This window comes from Alosa sapidissima, chromosome 22, assembly GCF_018492685.1.
Source record: "Alosa sapidissima isolate fAloSap1 chromosome 22, fAloSap1.pri, whole genome shotgun sequence".
Lineage (NCBI taxonomy): Eukaryota > Metazoa > Chordata > Actinopteri > Clupeiformes > Clupeidae > Alosa > Alosa sapidissima.
In genome coordinates, this window is record NC_055978.1 from 16,139,086 (window position 1) to 16,157,073 (window position 17,988).

The 17,988-nt window shown below is 43.7% G+C and overlaps 1 protein-coding gene across 1 annotated transcript in view; it reads right to left on the bottom strand.

The window, feature by feature from the left end:
* Positions 1–17,668, bottom strand: part of LOC121697016 (TRPM8 channel-associated factor homolog) — a 34,120-nt gene extending 16,452 nt beyond the window's left edge. The window contains exon 1 of the mRNA XM_042078258.1: positions 17,586–17,668. The gene's annotated coding sequence lies outside the window, so the exon portion shown is untranslated. The remainder of the gene's footprint in view (positions 1–17,585) is intronic.
* Between the last annotated feature and the right edge of the window lie 320 nt (positions 17,669–17,988).

Below are 17,988 nucleotides of genomic sequence, written 5' to 3' on the forward strand. Positions count from 1 at the left end.
CCTCGCTTAATCCAAGGGGCGGGCAGAGAATTGTCTTTCAAACTGCCTAGGCATGCAATAGGCCAGCGCTACGACGGTCGGCAAACCGGCAAATACATCCTTCTTCGAAAGGAATGACTTAAGTGCATTGTGTTGCTCAACTTTCAAAGAAAAGCACAAGTCCAACTCTTCCAAAGTTGACGCCAACGCCGATTCAAACAACCGCTCTTCGTTCGCCATAGCCACCTTCCTTGTTGTTCACCGTCGCAGGACTGTCGTTATCCTGTTAAGCCCGCCTTAAGACTCTCTAACAAAATACAGCGCTGTGATTGAATAACATCCACGGTGTTAGCCAATAGAAATTCCTATGGTTTGCTACTAGACGTACAGGCTGAGCAAATTAATTTGCCGCCGCTAGGGTGCGTCTAGATTTCTAGGCTAGTAGTCTACTAGTTCTAGCAAAAAATATGTTAGGTTAGTTTATCAACCATCTTTGAGTCTAGAGCCTCTGAGAACAGGTGGTTGTGCACCAGAGCTTTGAGGAGACAGTGACAGATCACGAACAAAGCTATTTTTGTCTTTATTTGTTTCGTTGGAAAATACAATTTCAATGTCGGAATGTTAGGGAGACATGTGGCTTCTAGAAAATGGGTTCAAAACTTACATTGCTGAATGTAGGGCTAACGGCTCCTACACACAGCAACGCATGCCAGTGGGTGTTCCTGACGGTAGCTATGCAAATGACTTGAAGTATAACCGTAATTTGATTGGTCGGTGCTGTCAGTCGATTGGCCGGTGCCGTCTGTCGGTGCAGCAACAGCTGAACTTCTCAACGCGAGCGGCGGGAGAAATGCGACGCAACGGACCCACAATTCAGTTCGGCAACGGATGACGTGAGCCCATGTAAAGTGAATGGGATGCTTCTTCAGCAACGCAATGCACGCAGCTGTGTGTAGGAGCCGTAAGGGATTGGTCATATTCCGTGAAAATGTTCATTTCTCCCATAGGAATACATCGAAACTGGACCTCCCGCTAGACTCCTAAATAGGTGTGACAGCTTCGAACCCCACATCACAACGTGCCAGAATTTACCCTCTTATGAATCGTCTCGCTTTATCAACCGTCTCTGATGGGAAGGGAAGCAACCATCGTGATGCCACGCCCCCACATGCCAGGCACTATTCCTGCTGTAGGCTAACATAGGCTAAAACATAAAAAAAAACATCTTTCCCTGGAAATGAAATTGAGCCTAGAACTGATGCATATGTAGGGTACTTTAAAGACTGTCAGCCAAACAGTGTAAAAATAAAAGACTTTATAAAAAATAAAAGACTTCTCTATGTGAGACTACCATCTTGTTCAAATAATTCCTGATGGCAACGTGAATGTGTTATTGTCTATTTTTACAAGGGCTGTCAATCGATTAAAAAATGTAATCGAATTAATTACATACTCTGTAATTAATTAATCTATATTAATCGCAGATAGAATTTTTGCTGTGAAAGTATTTTAAATATTTAAATTCAAAAGAATCATTGAATAATCAGCATTAGTGACATTAAAGTAAAAAAAAATCTTTTATTATTATTTTCACTGTTCAAATAATGGCCATAATAATCTATGATATGACCTAATATGCTGAGGAAATAAATTCAAAAGTGCTTCGGGAAGAAGTTTTTTTTTTACATACAAGGTATTTCAGGCCACAGATATAACCTAGGGCAGTGGTTCTCAACCTTTTTTCAGTGATGTACCCCGTGAAATATTTTTTCAGCCAAGTACCCCCTAACCAGCGCAAAGCATTTTTAGTTGTGAAAAAAGACAGAGCACTGTGCCATCAGTGTCTAATTTATTAAATTTTGGAACTGATAAACACATACACATACAACGTATATTTTCCTGAAATATTTACTAAATAATTGTTTTTTAAGTATTTTTGCATGGATTCTACTTTTTAAATATATGTATATAGTATAGTATATATAGTATACCCTAAGCTGTTTTTAGGGCATTTTCACTACATTTATTCATAAGGATTTATTCTGGTCATTGTGCCACACACACATATTATATATTGTTTTTTTTTTTTTTCAGGCTGAATCTAGGCTATCCAGATCTACCATGATTTCATGTATTAGTACTAGCATTGATTTTATTTTGATTTTTAAAGAATTCAAATATAAAAAGCGTATTATAAAAAATCTTATATTTTGACATGTATCTCACCACAGCAAGCTCATAGCTCTACATGCATTTAATGTGTGTGTAGGGCAGACTGTCCTGAATCTGGCAATATCATTGCCATGGTGGAGGGATTCTCTGGGGATGAGCAATTTACAGATGTGGTGTGCGACCAGGGCCGGATTAACCATTAGGGCAACTGGGCACTTGCCTAGGGGCACGGGACCAGTCAAAATATTACTTTCGATCACGTTACAAACGCAGTACTCACTTCCCTAATTTTATGCAGATTTTGCAACCCGTTCAATTAAAATATTATGTTAAATCACGTCAAAAACAGTGTCTGTAGCTGCCTGCACAAATGCTGCCTGCCGTCAGTCAATGAGTGAGGGCGAGCTATCACATCGAAACATTTTATAACATCCAGACTACGCTATAGTCGTCATGTCGAGATGTCATTTTAGCTAACGCAGTTAGCGTTTTCTCGGACGCAATTGTAGCAGTTAGTCCACACTTCATCAACTCACAAACATGAAATCTACTTCTGTCAAAACTTTTGAGACTAAATTAAGTTTTGAGTGTAGCGCAGCATACTGGCTTCTACATACCTGACGCACCCGACTGGTAGCGCGACAATGTGACGTCAAAATGACGTAGATCTCTCTGGCGCGCCAGGGTTTTGGCCGTGTAGCACACGGTAGCGCACCACTCATTTTTTTTTCAGACGAGCGCGACAAGGCGGAAACAGGAAGATGGACTAGTTCGAGGGCAAGCGAGTTGCAGTGTTTTGTTACAGTCGTGAATTTTTAATAGTTTGCTGGATAAGTTAACAAAGTTACCAGTGAGTTGCAACACATGGAATTAAGAGGAAAGAATAGAAACGATTTATTTTCAAACAAAGGATATCTATTAAGGCCTGAACAAAATCTCTTTCCACTTCAGGAAATTACACAAACTCAGCCAGCTGCTAGCTAGCTAGCCAGCTAACTAAACTGTTTAAATTATTAAAATTTCTATCTATCTACCTGTGCACACACCTTGGAAACTACATGATAATGATGATGGTAGTTGTGAATAGTAGCAACCAAAGTCTGAAGTACTATCACAGAGGCTAGCTAATGGTGTTTCTTACTGCAGCTTCTTCTGCTGTGTAAGTAGTTAATGTTAGTCTTTTCACAACAGCGACACCTCTGTTCAGGAGAATATTGCAACTAGTGTTGCGACCACCACGCGTGAGTATAAATGGTTACGGCGCTTCTGTGACGACACATTGTCGCGCTACTGGTCGGGTGCGTCGAGTATGTGGGGCGTTTAATTATGTGGCTTTACGCACAGCGAGGGCATGCGTGTTTGTTAATGCCTGGTACAGACAGATTGCAATCTAATGCAGACAAGGCTTACATGCTAAGAATATTACTGTACACACGTTTTGACAACAGACGAAGCTAAAGGTGAAGATATCTATCTCCTGTTACTAGATCAGCAGGTAAGACAGGAGGTGAGGGTGCCTATAGATATGTGTAGCTTTATTCAAATGAGAATGCAATCTGCAATATGCAATTCAAAAATACATTACATTATGCAATTGCCAATTCATTATGTAATTTAATATTGCAATTTGCAATAATTTCCAACAAATTGTATTTTAATCTGCAAAGTGACAATGCAATCCTAAAATCAATTTGAATAATTTTGGTTAAAAATTGGTTTAAAATAGAATAAACATGGATTGCATTCCATTTTGCCATGGCACTTCAGTCTCAAAATTCATATGGCAATTCGTTTTGCATTTCAATTTTCAATACTCAGTTTCATCATTTAACTGTCAATTCGTTTTGCAATTTAATATTCAAAGTGCAATGTAGGATTGCATTTTGAAAACATATTTGGCAAAACTGACAATGCCAGCCTGAAAAAAATGTGGATTATTTTGAGCAAAACGTTTTGCCATCGTTTTGAGGCATTTTATTCAAATGGAAAAGAAATAGCGCCCCCCGTGATTGCATTGCACTTTGCCACGCTCTTTGTGTTGCAAAATTCAAATGGCAATTCGATCTGTAATCTGTCAAGTCACTTGTCAAGGCGGGAACTAGGCTAAAGTCACTTCCGTGTTTACGTCTTACCCAGGTAGCGTTTGCAATGGAGGAGTTTGCAGCTGCACTAAGGTCTCTGGCCGACAGACCCGGCTGTAGAGTACAGTGACAGAGGGGGCATTTGCGATTTTTATTGGGGGGAGGGGGGAGTGTTGGTGGCGCAAACATATCATGTCACAGTTGATGAATAATGTTAACCGTGACCACGAGTAGGCCTAGTGTCCGTGAGACCCAGCTGTGTTCTTACATTATTAAGGCTCTTATGTTGCTGCTGATAACTTTGCCTGTCTAACCAGCGGCATCTTTAGTAGCATCCCCCTCCCCCCAGCAATCACCCCAGGCAATCAGTAGCCTACAAATAAGCATCATATACAACAATTCAGCGAGATAGATTTGGCCAAACGTGGGCCCTGAGCGACCGCACCCCCCGGTCCGCTTATGAGGCTAGCCAGACCATGGAGGTTGTGTGTGTGTGTGAGCAGGGCAAGGAGAGGCTGTGTGAGTTTTAGCCTAACTAACGACAATTGCATTTTGACGACAGAGTGGGCGATCTAGCCCTACTTGTCCTGTGAACTCCAAAGAGCTCCGCGATCTCCCTCATAGGAGAGGTAACCCTCTATTCCCTCCAGTGGTATAGACCTCTCCAGAATAAGTCCCGCCTCCTCCTTCGGTGCCGTTTAAGTAGTATACTATACTACTTAAACGGCACCGACAATCAAAAAATCCAGTGGAAACTAGATGGCAGAAGTGTGTAGGCCAATCTGCCCACCAGCTTTTTCTACTTCGCTACTTCGCCATGTTATTTCCCATAGACAATCGACGCCAGGAAGTTGGATGGATACGGAAGTTACGGAGGCGGGACTTATTCTGGAGAGGTCTATATCCACAGAAGGTCTCCCCACCGGCTAGCGCCCATTAGCTGTAAGGCCTCAGAAATCTTTGAACGGACCAGGTTGACATCAGATCGGACAAGTAGGGCTAGATAGCTCTGTCGTCCATTTTCAGTAATCTGTCCGTTGAGTCAGACTTGTTGACACGGTGGTGTGCTACATCATCGGCTAGAGACCTGCAGCTGCAAACTCCTCCATTGCAAACGCTAACTGGGTAAGACGTAATCACGGAAGTGACGTAGCCTAGTTCCCGCCTTGACGAGTGACTTGACAGATTACAGATCGAATTGCCATTTGAATTTTGCAACACAAAGAGCGTGGCAAAGTGCAATGCAATCACGGGGGGCGCTATTTCTTTTCCATTTGAATAAAATGCCTCAAAACGATGGCAAAACGTTTTGCCCAAAATAATCCAAATTTTTTTCAGGCTGGCATTGTCAGTTTTGCCAAATATGTTTTCAAAATGCAATCCTACATTGCACTTTGAATATTAAATTGCAAAACGAATTGACAGTTAAATGATGAAACTGAATATTGAAAATTGAAATGCAAAATAAATTGCTATTTGAATTTTGAGACTGAAGTACCATGGCAAAATGGAATGCAATTCAATCCATGTTTATTATATTTTTTAGCCAAAATTATTCAAATTGATTTTAGGATTGCATTGTCACTTTGCAGATTAAAATACAATTTGTTGGAAATTATTGCAAATTGCAATATTAAATTGCATAATGAATTGGCAATTGCATAATGTAATGTCTTTTTGAATTGCATATTGCAGATTGCATTCTCATTTGAATTAAGCTATACATATGCTTCCATAGGTGCCACCCGCATCGCCAGACAGACTACCCCAAAGCACAACCAGTAGGTTCCAGCAGCTTTGAGAACCACCGATGGGCTGCTAAGAAAGGCTCTGTTGTAGTTTCTAGATGATCGCCTACACATACAAAAGTAATTTCTGTCAATTAAACCTCTTATCAGTGCAGATTATTTATGGGTATCCTCATTTATTGTGATGTCCAAATTCCATGATAGTGTTTGTTTCACGCAGTGTGTGGTTAGGATGAGCCAGACCGTGCAGCTTGCCTGTCTTCAGCTTAAAGTTTCTGTCCAAAATCGCGTGATTGTAGTGTAGATTAGTGTGCATAGCATTCATTCCTGCAGGCGACCCTGACTCAGGCGATCGATGAGGGTGGCACTCTCCTGTCCCGTTTTACCTGCTAATCCAGTAACAGGAGATAGATATCTTCACCTTTAGCTTCGTCTCTGGTCGAAACGTGCATCATTTTCATGTAAGCCTTGTCTGCATTAGATTGTGATCTGTACCAGGCAGAATGCGCTTGCTCTGTGCGTAGCCACTACATTTTGCGTGTGCTTACTACCCTACACTGAAAACGTAATTTAGTGTCTCTCCCTTTCAAAAGATTTGACAGAAGTAAATTTCATGTTTGTGGGTTGATGAAGTATGGACTAACTGCTCAATTGCATCCGAGAAACTTCTAACCACGTTAGCTAAAATGACATCTCGAGTATAGCCTAGGAATTGTAGGCTAAAGGCTCTGGTATGGTCGTGCGTCACATTTGCGTGTGTCCAAGACGTGCGTCATTTTTGCCGTGGACGTGAAGCATACTCCAACTTCTGCTGTCCTGAATGCGCGTTAAATCGTTAAGGTTAACGCCTGCACACTACGGATTAACTGTGATACTCTGCCCCACCAACTGGGGGCGGTACGTCGAGCCTGAAAGTAGGACACAACCACCAAAGAATCCTGAAACGCCTGAAGAAAAGAAGAACGTGGGATGTGCGAGGGAGGACGAAGGAAGAGCTGATGAAGGAAAAAGCACCACGAGTACGTTCACCTGTCTGCTGGGAAGTTTGATAAGCTGGCCTAGCCTGGCTAGCGCCACCACTTCTCAATGAGACATGGTCTGGGAACCAAACGTTAATTTTCTCGTATTTGAAAAAAATGCCCAGATCCGTTTATTGGGTGCCACGGATGTCTATCAAATGCGTCTGTGCATAGCTCATCATCGTCTTGCTTTCCCCCTTGTTCTGTGATTGGTCCCCTATCTCAGGCGAAAATTTGCTCCATGGTCTCCAGGCTGCCTTAGCAGTGTGAATCAAATCGCGCGCAAGGCAGCATGGGAACACCCAGGCTAAAGCTGGCCCATCGCATCGCTCCATTTATCATCCACAAGAACACACACAGCACACCTGTTGGTATAGCTGAGAGACTAGCTTAGCCTACTTGCTTATTAGGCTACTTAGCCTATAGCCTATAGCTAAGTGGCTCGGTGCTGCGAGGGCAGCAATATTGGTGCGATACAAAGTAAAGACATTTTTCTAAGCACAGCATGGTAAGAAAGAGTTGTGCGTACAGATGTCCTCAATTAAATTTGTATTGAGTCTTCACACCTGCCTCATACCAAAAAGTATGAACCAAAAACCTGTAAATATGACGTGTCAATAAAAGTTTTGAAGTAACTATCATGATGTACAGTATCATAATGTATAATGTCTCACTGTGATAATGGGTGTATTTAGAGCGAGAGGTAGCCTAGGTTATTCCTTCAATTATTATTATGATAATGCATTATCCGGTGTTGACAGGCGAGATTTGAGTTCAGCATTGTTCAGGAGTAGGCTAGGTGATAATGATTGCACCTGGGAGAGGTACATTCCCTTTATTATTATAATCACTATTGATAATGCAGTATACGGAACAGACGAGAATGCATCTTGATCAGCAAGTGTTACTGGGTTTCGCCTGAGCGTTGTAGATAGATACCTTTATATGGCTCTGGGTTTCGCGATTTTATTTCAGCATTGTTCAGTAATAGGTGCTAGGCTACGCTCATTTTTAAAAGATGCATTTAATCCGAAGTCATGTCAGCTCTCTATGCATGGAGGGCTGTCAATTATTCGAACATGACGTGAAATATCCGTAGTCGAACTATAAATAAACTATTCGGTTTTTAGTGTGTATCGCATTTCTACAGTCTATGATTAGTTTTATTTTATTGTTTGCCATCTCATTCAGTGCTATATGATCCAGGGCTCATGACCAAATCAAGCCAATATAATAGCCAGTAGCCACAATGAGCCCATGCAGCCACCCTGTTTCGACAATCAAAGGTGACGCACAGAACGGCCAGCAGACAGATAATTATGTCCACTTGAAATACTTTGGGTTCTACATCATAGATGGTAAAGTGACCGTTAAATATAATGTTAAAGAATGTATCTGTGGATTGTGGCTTTAATCGGTCGAAGTTGACTCCATGTCTGGTGTCTCACGTAACTCAAAGCCAGGCAAGCTGAGGACAGGCGCTCTCTGCTCCATCGTCGTTATGGTAACCAAACAAGTCTTCTTCTGTCTAGGTTTGTTTCTAGGTTTAAGTGTTGTTCTTCTATGTGGTCCACCTACTGGAGGGGAGTGTTTACAGCAGTTCCATTTCACACATGTGCAGTCTATGTGTCACTTTAACACGAATTTCGGTCGACTCAAAGACATGCATGCTGTAAAAATGATGCAATTCTCGTCACGCGCTCACCAGTGCCGTGTGCGCGGGACGCAGACGCGGGAGCGTACCATTGCCTTAAGTAGGGTAGGCTACAAAAATTCGGGGGTTCAGGGTTTTTTTTTTTTTTGCAGTTACAGTTTTTTCTGAATGCTTAAACACATTTTTTGTAACTATGGCTTTTTTTGCAAAACTCTACACACAAATGGCAAAATCACTCACTGAGTTCGCAAAACTAAAAGCACAAACACTGCTTTGCACTCAGTTTGCAATTTTGTAACACACACTTTGCACAACTGTAGGCACAATGGCTATTATTTACATTATTTTGCCAACTCTCTGGCACACTTTCTCATGTGAAAACTGTTTTAGATAATTAGTTCACTTTGCAATCAGCCTAAGCACTATAAATAAGCCACAGGTAATGTACAATGGGTACGATGGAGTGAGCAGGAAGAGTGAGAAGAGAAAAAAACAGTCTACATGTGGGGATATTGTCATGTCAGGCCTGGATACGTCATTCCAGAATATATTTTTCCCGGTGCCTTGGACTAGGACATTGCATGTGATGTAGACAGAATTTTGAGAGAGACGACCCGATGTACACTGATTTGTTTTGTCTCAGTGAAATGCTATTTTGTGTTTTGACTTGGAAAAACACACTTGTGTTTGTTTTGATGTGTGTAAATACAACACTAGTACTTGAAGTTGGGATCCCTGTATGTTTACAGAACTATGACAAAAGTATGACCTCAAACTGACATAGTCTACCTTGTGCACAGAGAAAGCAAAAGCCAGATGTGTTTTTTATTCATACCATCAGTGTGTTGTTGGCACATTGTGTGCTTACTATTGTGATGGCTTGTGTTTACTGTTAGATACGAAAACACCATTTTTACGAAGGTGTGAAGAGTTAAGCAAGGTGTGTTAGCTTTTGCAAGAGAACTACAATGTTTTGCTGATTGGGTGAGAGGTTTTGCCATTTGTGTGTAGAGTTTTGCAAAAAAAGCCATAGTTACAAAAAATGTGCTTAAGCAATCAGAAAAAACTGTAATCATTTTTCACACAATTTTGGACAGAAACTTTAAGCTGAAGACAGGCACGCTCTGGCTCATCCAAACCACACACTGCATGCATGAAACAAACACTATCATGGAACTTCGACATCACAATAAATGAGGATACCCATAAATAAATCTGATAAGAGGTTTAATTGACAGAAATTAATTTTGTGTTTGTATCATCTAGAAACTACAACAAAGTCTTTCTTAGCAGCCCAACGGTGGTTCTCACAGCTGCTGTAACCTACAGGTTAGCTTTGGGGTTAGTGAGTGCGTGCCTGCAGGTGTACAGCCATACACACTGTGCGTACCATCAGGCAACTGTGTGCGAGCGTGCATGTGGGGAGGGAGAGGGGCACATTCCGATTTTGTGCACAGGGCCATGATAATCCGGCCATGTGTGCGCCTTATAGAAATAAATGCCATTTTTTTATTTAGTGATTAAAAATGACCTTTCTGCGCTCCATATCTGTAACACGAAGTGATCTGACCTGACTTGACCCGAGTTTACGTGTTAGCGTGTGCCTGTCTGCACTCATGATTCTCTACAACTTTTTACTGCATTGCCATGAACAAAGTAAAGGCAAAAAAGGTGTTTCTTTGTGGAACAAATTGGGATTCAATGTGAGCCTTGAATTGGATGCCATGCAGGAATTTGCTAGGATCTCAAAACCGGATTATGAACATTCTTTGCCATAAAGAAACACACAATAGCGTTGGATTATAAACATGCTTTGCCACAAAAACAGAAAAAAACATGAGGTAAGTCGAGCTATATATGAAGTTATAATTTTTTGTCACTTCGTCTGTTAACCCAGAAGGATGTACTTGGTATCAAATGATAGCTCTGTGTCTCCTCTTTCATCTGACACGCGTGGCATATCTATCTGATCACAGGTCCGCGAGTAATTCAAACGAGAGTAATGGGTGTGCAGTTGGTTTTTGTATTATTTTGCAGTCACTTCGTCTGTTTTCATAAGCCAGAAGGATCGACATACTTGGTACCAAGGCTGCACGATTATGACCAAAATGATAATCACGATTATTTTGATCAATATTGAGATCACGATTATTAATTAATTTTACTGACAAAAATATTTTTCCCTAAACATATTGGACTTGCTATCTGGCTCACCCAAATTCTTCCCCTCAGATTTACTCTCCTAAATTACTGCAAATATAGATTTGACTGCGACTTCCAAACTTCCAAACAAATGTTTTGTGCATGCTACTTTGTTAATATTTTGGGAAAACGCCCACCGGGAATCCTCCCAACGCTCCCCATTAGCCACTTAAGCTCTGCTTCGTGTTCATGAGTTTACTGTAATCGTTAGTCCAGGGGTGTCCAAACTTTTTGACTGAAGGGCCACATTGGGTTTTGAAAATTGGCCAGCGGGCCACACACAAATAATAATAATAATAATAATGTTTTGTATTGTAGTGAACTGAGCCTAGCTGGTTCATGACTGAACTCCCATAATGCTGTGCAGTATGTGTGTGTGTGTAATGTTGATGTTGGTTTTAGTATGAGTAATTGCGTTTACCTTGTCATGTATGTGTTAGCTGGTATAGTCTTTCCTTATGTTGTACCTCATGTGTTTACCCCGTGTATTGTATGTGACTACCCTGTTTGTGTATCGTGCTTGTTTAATTGACCTCCTTTGTGTTGCCTGTGTAAGGACGTTCGTGTCTTTTGGTGCGTAACCAATAAAACCATTCTTAGACAACTTTCCAAGATTGTTACATTGGTGTCAGAAGTGGGATGATGACCCCTACTGGACGGGAGGAGAACACTCGCCCATGGCCACCTGCTGGGCCCAGTAAAGTTGCCCCACTACAATGGCGAAAGGCCGCTGGCGACATACCTGGTACAGGTCCGGCTGGCAGCCGAGCTGAATGGCTGGTCGGCGGAGAGAACGGGCGTACAGGTGGCGTTGGCTCTGGAGGGGGAAGCGCTACAAGTATTAGAAGACCTGCCACCGGCGGAGCAAGTAAGCTGGACCGCAATCGAAGCAGCTCTGCAACGACGATTCGGCCAGAGAATCTTCATCAGCGATGCCAGAGAACAACTCGCTTCCAGACGGCGACACAAGGACGAGAGACTGGGCAAGTTCGCGGCTGACCTGCAGCTGTATGCCCGGCGGGGCTACCCAACGTACAGCCAGGGTCTACATGAAGAGATGGCACTGGAAGTGTTCGTGCGAGGCATCCACCCAGAGCGGCTAAAAGAACACCTTCGCCTGAGCGCCCCCAGCTCGCTGTCCGCGGCCCTCGCGGAAGCCGAACGGGTGGAAAACATCTTCCGCACAACAGAGTCGAGGCATTACGTACGCCAGACATCGATGGAGGAAGACGAGGAGGAACTGGAGGTGACGCGGCAGAACATGACACAACGCCGCCCATGCGAGTGGAAGAGGCTGGCCAGCGGAGACGGATGCCACCGGTGTGGCGAGCCGGGACACATCGCGTGGTACTGCCCAGCCCATTCGACTTCAGCCTCATTGCTTACCGTTCGCCAAACGACAAGCAGCTGAAGAAAAGATCAAGGAAATGGCCGCGGCAGGAGTGATAGAGCCAAGCAGTAGTCCCTGGGCTGCGCCGGCTGTACTCGTCCGGAAGAAGAACGGCTCGTGGCGGTTCTGTGTTGACTACAGGCGCCTCAACCAGGTAACCCGGAAAGACTCCTACCCACTCCCCCGCATTGACGATGCGCTGGACAGCATTGCCGGCTCCTGCTGGTTTAGCTCGCTGGACTTACGCAGTGGCTACTGGCAGATTGAGCTAGCCCTGGAAGCTCGGCCGAAGACAGCGTTTACCATCGGGCAAGGGCTGTGGCAGTTCCGGGTACTTCCATTCGGCCTATGCAACGGGCCAGCGAACTTTGAGCGGCTGATGGAGCGTGTCCTGGCGGGCATTCCACGAACATGCTGCGTGGTTTACCTGGACGACATCCTGTGTCATGCAACAGACTTCACCGGTGCCATAGGACATCTGGAAAAGGTGTTTGACGCCATACGGGGTGCTGGGCTCAAACTGCACCCGAAAAAGTGCCACCTGTTCCGGAGGCAAACCGGATTCCTGGGCTATGTCGTGGGGGCCGCCGGAGTGGCCACCGACCCAGCTAAGGTGGAGACGGTGAGACGTTGGCCTGTTCCGCGTGATGGTGCTGAGCTGCGGAGCTTCCTGGGCTTGGCGTCATATTACCGGCGTTTCATCCGGGACTTTGCTACAGTCGCCAGCCCGCTGCATCGTTTAACGCACAAAAGGCCAGCTCTTCGAGTGGACGCAAGAGTGCGACGCAGCATTCCGGCGGCTGCGGAGGGCGCTATGTGAGGCCCCAGTGCTCGCTTTCCCTGACCCTCAACTGCCGTTCATCCTGGACACCGACGCGCAGTCGCCGGAGGACGTGATGTCAAGGGAGGAGATCCGGAAGGCGCAATCGGAGGACGCCACACTCGGCCGAGTGTGGTCATGGATCGAAGCCGGTCAGCGACCGCCATGGACTGACGTATCAGCACTCGATCCAGAGACCAAAGTGATTTATTCACAGTGGCCGGGAATAGTAGCACGTCAAGGACTGTTGTATAGACACTGGCGAGCTCCCGATAGACAATCTGCCATTTTCTGACATGACAGTTGCTTGTTCCTGCTGGATTACGAGCCCGTGTACTGGAACAGGTACATGGGGCAGTGGAGGCGGCTCATTTCGGCATTGCAAAAACTCTTCGTCGGCTGAGAAGCCACTTCTATTGGCCGGGATGCAGGCTGGACGTTGAACTGCATGTTCACTGCTGTGACTATGGCTATGGACTATTTCACTAAGTGGCCGGAGGCGTATGCAGTGCCAGATCAGAGCGCCCAGACGACAGCGGACAGACTGGTCACTGAGATGTTCTGCCGGTGCGGGGCACCGGAAGAGTTCCACAGCGACCAAGGGCGGAATTTCGAGGCAGAGGTGTTTGCTGAGGTTTGCCAGCGCATGGGCATCCGGAAAACGAGAACGACACCTCTGCATCCACAAAGCGACGGGCTAGTGGAACGGTTTAATCGGACGCTAGCAGTGCAGCTGGCCATAATGGCCGACCGCCGACTAAAGGACTGGGACTTACACTTGCCCCTGGTGCTGTGGGCATATCGCACAGCGGTGCAAGAGTCAACGAAATGCACACCGGCAGCTCTGATGTTCGCACGCCGGTGGACTTGGTGTTTGGTTCGCCTCCGGAAGCGGAGATTGGAGGTAAGCCAGGGCTGGAATACTACAAGCAGCTACACGAGAGACTGAAAGGAGTACACGAGTTGGCCAGGCAGGCTATGAGTGAAGCTGGAATACGTCAAAAGCGAGCTTACGATACGCGCTGTCGCGGCCAGGAGTTCCAAACCCGCGATAAAGTTTGGGTGTACTGCCCGGAGAAAAAGAAAGGCATTTCCCCGAAACTCACTAGCCAGTGGGTCGGGCCGTGCGATGTCTTAGAGAAGCTGTCTGACGTGGTCTATCGTGTGAGACTGATTAAGCGTCGGAGAGTTGTGGCTCTCCACCGTGATCGACTGGCCCCGTATCGACCCCTGGCCTCAGCTGAGGGTCGTGGAGACTTGGACACTGCTTCTGTGGACCTTGGCGACAATGGAGCTGTGGCTCTAACACCGGTCGCTGTGCAGCCGTACCCAGAAGTCACCGCCGCAACAGCGGGGCGCCTACAATGCCAGCGTCGCGTCCCAGCCAGGCTCATGGACTGACGTAGGGTAAGACTTGAGTCACACAAGGGACATAGACTAAGTCTCGGGGGGCCTAGCTGGTTCATGACTGAACTCCCATAATGCTGTGCAGTATGTGTGTGTGTGTAATGTTGATGTTGGTTTTAGTATGAGTAATTGCGTTTACCTTGTCATGTATGTGTTAGCTGGTATAGTCTTTCCTTATGTTGTACCTCATGTGTTTACCCCAGTTTATAAATGGTCAGTAGTGGGAACTACTGTTGCCATCGCCCTCTCTCCCACGCTCAAATGTGTCCCCAATTAAATGGACTAGCATAACGTAGTTAGATCTGCTGCAATGGAGATACTATGTATCTCGATGTGACAAGCTGTTTTGACATTGTAAACGTTCTCTAAGAAGAGTGTAAAGCAGTTTGCAGTAGCCTAAAGTTAACCACAACGTCGTCTATCGCTGGAAAAAAATAGCGAGCGGCCTATGATAAACTAATAAATGATCGGCGGGCCGGATTAAAGTGCATGGCTGGCCGCAGTTTGGACACCCCTGGTTTAGTCATTCGTTGATATGTAAAACAGAGGGTAGAGCACGCATTTGAAATATCGCTCGATCACGCAAATTTGATCGTGGGAAGCCAAAATCGTGATCGTGATTAAAATTCGATTAATTGTGCAGCCCTACAATGGATAGCCCTGTGTCTCCTCTTTCATCTGATATGCTTGCCATATCTATGCGTTCACAGGTTCGTGAGTAATTCAAACAAGAGTATGGGTGCGCAGGTGAACGCAGAGAAGTATATACTGTAAATATGATGCAATTTGATTTAATTTCATGATTTTTTTTTAATCTTCATACTTTAACGTACAGACAAGTGCGTGGTCTTATTGGAAAGCCCATCGTCTGCTCTGTCACGCAATCATTGCTTCATCTCGCTGCTATGAACAGCGGAGCAATGTAACAGAGAAGAAGGATGTGTTTTTTGACGCACTTTGCGTCAATCGGCTTCTAAGGGTTACGCGTACCCCCATTTGAGAACCACTGACCTAGGGGACACAATGAAAATAAATTAACACTCCCCTCAATGTCAACACTATTTCTTTGCATTGATGTGCGACTTTAGAATTGACGAACTCCGGTGATATGCCAATTCCTTGCTGCAGACATTGCAGAGGACTTTATTTTAATCAATACTTTATTTTTATCAACACCATCAACACCATTTTTTAAAACTAAATGTTCCAATCAATGATCTACTGTAGGCAGCACATTTTCTTCTCTCTCCTTCATTTTACAGTCTAATGGTTACTGACTAGAACGGCTCGGGGTCAAAGGTCATAGGGATCATTCATCTGCACTATTTTTTTTTAATCAGTTATTTTTTCTCAAATTAATTAATCGAAATTAATCGGTTATTTTGACAGCCCTAATTTGTACATGTCTCGCAGAATAGCTTACATTTGAACGTAAAATAATGTAGCCTAATGTTTTAGCAGAAAATAGTCCTAATGAATTATTATTGTTACGACTAGGAAATTCTAGCTCTAATATTTTTGCGAGGCTACATACAGCACTAAAGCGCCAAATGCGCTTTAAAGACACACACACATAAAAACACACACACACACACACACACAAAGACACGTAAACACACACACACTACACATACACACACACACACACACACAATACACATGCACCCACACATACAAACACACACGCACACATACACACAAAACACACACACACAAAAAAACTACATGCAGGCACACACACAGAAGCACACATATACACAAAAACCACCACACACTCTGCACACACTCAATTACAAACACACAAAAAAGAAACAAAGTAGAAAATTAACACAATTTGACAAGCGTGACTTATGTTTGTGGAAAAAATGTGCTGGACTGGGCGGTGGTCATATTTGATCTAGTTAACATCGATTTGACACTCAGGGTTGCTGTCAGGTTTTGCAAATCATTCATTTAGAAAACTTAAGTCGCGCTATTTTTGTCATTATGATTACAGTACGGCCTTGCTATGTTATCATTACCATGTCATAACATTATCGCAATTAATAAGTCATCATAATCATCATCATCAGCATGGCATGTCACACATTTTGATGCACTCACAGAATCCTGGCTCTGAGCCAAAATGGGAGGGGTGGGGCCTGACAAGAGCTGTTATTGGATCAGTCCAGTGTCAGTATGAAAAATGAACCTATGGGCCACTGACTGTCCTTCGTTTGAGCGGATTGTTGGCCAAACAAATTAAAATTATATAGCCTATTTTATCGCCTAAAAGGTGCGTCGGCCCACTGGAAAAATGCCTGGTATGCCAGATGGCCAGTCTGCCCCTGGTCAATAAGTTCCTGCAGTCTCAACTTTTTTGAGACATGTTGCTGGCATTAACTTCAAAATGTTCTTATAAGATACTTTTTCTGATTTGGGGTTGTAATTTAAAACCCAAACGTTCCTCCATAATCATCACAGAGGTGCAATGATGAGGGCTTACGTCACATAGCCCCTTTCTCTCTGTCTTTTCATGTCAGTGCAAGCCTGTATGGCTGAATGACTTTTCATCTGACACAGGCATGCAATTCTCTTTGTGCTGTGGGTTTATAATGCCTCTCAACCTCTTTTTGTTTATCACTAGATGTCACATAATTTATACAGTACAACTAATTGTAAATAAGTTCCGAGCTTTTCATCCACATTGTGATGTTTTCTCTTGGGTGCAATCAAATTAAAACCCAAACCTTCCTCCATATTCATAAAAATGATGTAATGATGTGGGCTTAAGTTAAGTAATCCTCAACCTTCATTTGCCTGCTTTCTGTTTAACTGTCACAGACCTTACATTTCATTTGTTTATATTATTCTTAAACATTTGCATCTTTAAATGACATTAACAAATGCTCAGTGATGTGGCCATTGAATGTGGCCATTAAAACACCATTTATGGATGGTCTTAATTTATTAAAGTTATTATGGCACATTATTATAAAAAGGTGTCTAATGGAAGGAGTAACCATGAAGATAATTATTTTGTTATATAGAATGGATACAAATATAGACAACAAATACAGAATATTTGATCATAAATAGCCGTCATATAATTACAGAATTGAGGTGTAGCTTACCCAAAGGTCTTCAGCTCCTTAGTGCCTCAGTTATCCTCACTTCTGTTTTTATACTTCTCATGCTCACAAGATGGCCTTCTGTGCAACCTCCTTAGCCATTGGGCGGTAAACTTGCCAAGACTTGCCAAGTAGCATTTTTCTTGTGAAGTCAGCCGCTCAATCAGTTTACCCCAGCATATCCTTTACTAGCCGGAGACCTCCAGCTGATCTCAACTTTTACACTTTTGCACCTCCCTTCCCTCCCCATTCAAAAGTATCTCGTAAACAGCAACAATCTTTGCTGACACATAACACAGAATTTGCAGTGAAAAATACTGATAAAAGCAGAAGAGAACAAATCCATTTATTAGTTTTATGAAGTTTAGTCATGCATATTGTCGAAAAACATATTTCAAAGAATTCA